Source organism: Mastomys coucha, chromosome X (genome assembly GCF_008632895.1).
Source record: "Mastomys coucha isolate ucsf_1 chromosome X, UCSF_Mcou_1, whole genome shotgun sequence".
NCBI classification, from domain to species: Eukaryota; Metazoa; Chordata; class Mammalia; order Rodentia; family Muridae; genus Mastomys; species Mastomys coucha.
In genome coordinates, this window is record NC_045030.1 from 61,337,102 (window position 1) to 61,339,889 (window position 2,788).

The window sequence follows — 2,788 nt, forward strand, 5'->3', positions numbered from 1 at the left end:
CAAATAGATAAATAGATAGATAGATAGATATAAGAAAATATAATATTTGTCTTTATGATAATTTTTCACCTTTTGTTTTTGTGATGAAAATTGGTCTTCTTTATCCTGAGTAAAGAAGGTATTCTTTTTATAGAAAAGTCTAAAAATGTGGCATCAATTTTCAAACTATTCTTATATGCCTTTTTATTATCATTATGATCTCATTAATTCAAACACATTTGATGTTTAAAAATTATTCAATATGTCCCCAAAAAACCTATGGTTTACTGAATCTCTTGTATTTAATCTCTTGATAATGATTTTGCAATTCACAAAAATGTCCACATATGAATACTTTATGTTCTTTCTTCCACAATGTATCAAATGTATATCCCTCTCCATCCCTCTAAATATGACCCATATTGTCTTGTTTCTATAATAATTATCACTATGCAATGTTTGTGAGTCCTAAACAAATACTCCTTATCTGTCCCTAACCATTCTGTCTCTTGTTCTAGCATATCTCCACATAGGAATGACATTTGGAAATGGGTCAGTAGGAGCTCAGGACTTCTTCACAGCTTTCATGGCTTCTCATTGTTGCTAAGTGTTTGCCACACTCCTTCAAACTTATAACATGGCTTTATAATGGAGCCTATGTTTTAATCTCCATTCATTCTCCCTTCTGGCTACAGTAAGCAATTCTTTGTTCATAAATATAACAGTTAGGCCATAATTCATATTTTGCATTCTGTGCAGAAATGGAAAGCATAGAAAACCAACAAATCAGAGAGACAGGGAGGCGGAATGAATCCTATGTGTTTCTTCTCTCCTCCTGCTCCTCCTCCTGCTCCTCCTCCTCCTCCTCCTCCTCCTCCTCTTCTTCTTCTCTTCCTCCTCCTCCTCCTCCTCCTCCTTCTCTCTCTCCTTTTTCTTCTTATGACTCCAAATTAGTTTAATGAAAATGTAATCATTATTGCTATTTTAAATAAAGGAAAATGGAGACTCGTAAGTAAGAACACAACTAGGGGCTTGAATGAACACTACCTACATGGGAGTCAAGTTCTCCTGGCCAGTCTTTGCCATTCTTCACTCTCCCAGAAGATAACTACAAATTTAGGGGAAACAGAAAATAAGACAGGGATAAATTAAGCCTTCTGCCTGATTCTTGCAGTGTAAGAGACCTTCAGTACACAAATCCTTCTGCCGACTGAAGCAGCCATCTACAGTTCTAGAAATACCAAGACAATGTGAGGTGGTTTTTTTTATTAATGTAAAACACATTTACTAGAAAAGAATATTAATCAGTCAAGTTAAAAACAGTGACAATTACAACTTCATGGGTACAACCTCCTGTTGTTCTTATAACTGTAGGACCTTCACTTGTCCTTTGAGCCAACAGACATGGGGTCACTATTGTAAAGCTGATCTGGAAGCTCCAAGGTTTAATGCATGTGTTTCATCCTTTCAATAGTGTTGTCTACATAGGCAGATGTTATCTGCAGTTACATCTGGAAAGGACTAGCATGTAATGTACAAAACAGGAGAAACAGAACTGAGATGAAAAAATGGATGTATTAAGATACCCTGAGGTTAATGAAAAGGGCTGCCAATGGCCAAGGCTGTAAGGCTGGCCAGTCTAGAGTTCGAACACTGTGTGTGCTTAGGAGAGGTTGGCAAGCTCATGACCAGCTGTGTTGTTTTCCTATCTCTTTTATTACTTTTCTTTTGAGACTACTTTAAGGTAACCTATATTATCTGGAGGTTTGTTGTTGCTATTTTGTTGTAGTTTATCAGAACATAAATAAACTTGTGTTGCTTAGTTACTGGACAAAATTTTCCCTGAGAGAACCAGCTCTAGTTTTATGGTGGCAACTATAGAAATTGATTTATGGATGATCTCTTTAAGCAAACTTTGTTTGAATGTGTCTGTTATTTTTTGCAAGGGATATCTGAGTTTTTGAAGAGAAATTTGGGAGTTCTTCTATTTAAACATGCTTTCTATTGGGAAAAAGGACAAGATGGTGAAGTAGATGCTGCCTGAAAGCAGAAGTGGATACTAGCTTATAGGAAATAATCAGACAGCAACTGGGAGCAAGAGGAGGGCAAGCAGGAGGGTGCTAAGTTAGTACAAACTATAAGAACACATTTGTTTCCAGAAGCCATAATAGCATCCCCTGCATTGTATTTTTACTTAAAAATTAATTCCAATAAAGAATATTGGTGGCCAGTGTTATGAAAATGATCTATAAGAAATTATATCTATAATATACAAAAAATTCTTATGCCACATATATAAAACAAAGAGCTCAATTTAAAGTGGGTGTATTAACTAAATAGGAATTTTCCCGAAGAAGATATCAATGACTGATAAGCACATGAAGTGATGTCCAATATTTTATTCAGGGAAAGGAAAATCAAACCCACAGGAAGAGAGCACTTAGTGTGCATCAGCACAAAAATGTGAGATGATAAGAAGCATTAACAAGAATATAGAATAAAAGGCCTCTTATCCATTTTGGGTGAGACCATTATGAAAAAAAGACAAACAAATCTTCAGCTAGGCAAGCATAATAAAGTTGTAATATGAGCCAGTACTATAGTTCTACCTAGGGACTGTAAGCAGGGACTTGAACAGATAATTGTACGTCATTGTTAATGGTAACATATTCACTGCAGGCAAAAAAAAAAAAAGAATATGAATAAAAAGTAAGAAAGTGAGAGAGAGAGACATACACAGGGAAACATCAAATTTCCATCAACTGATGAATGAATAAAATGTGCTGTAGCCATTAAATGGAATGAAATA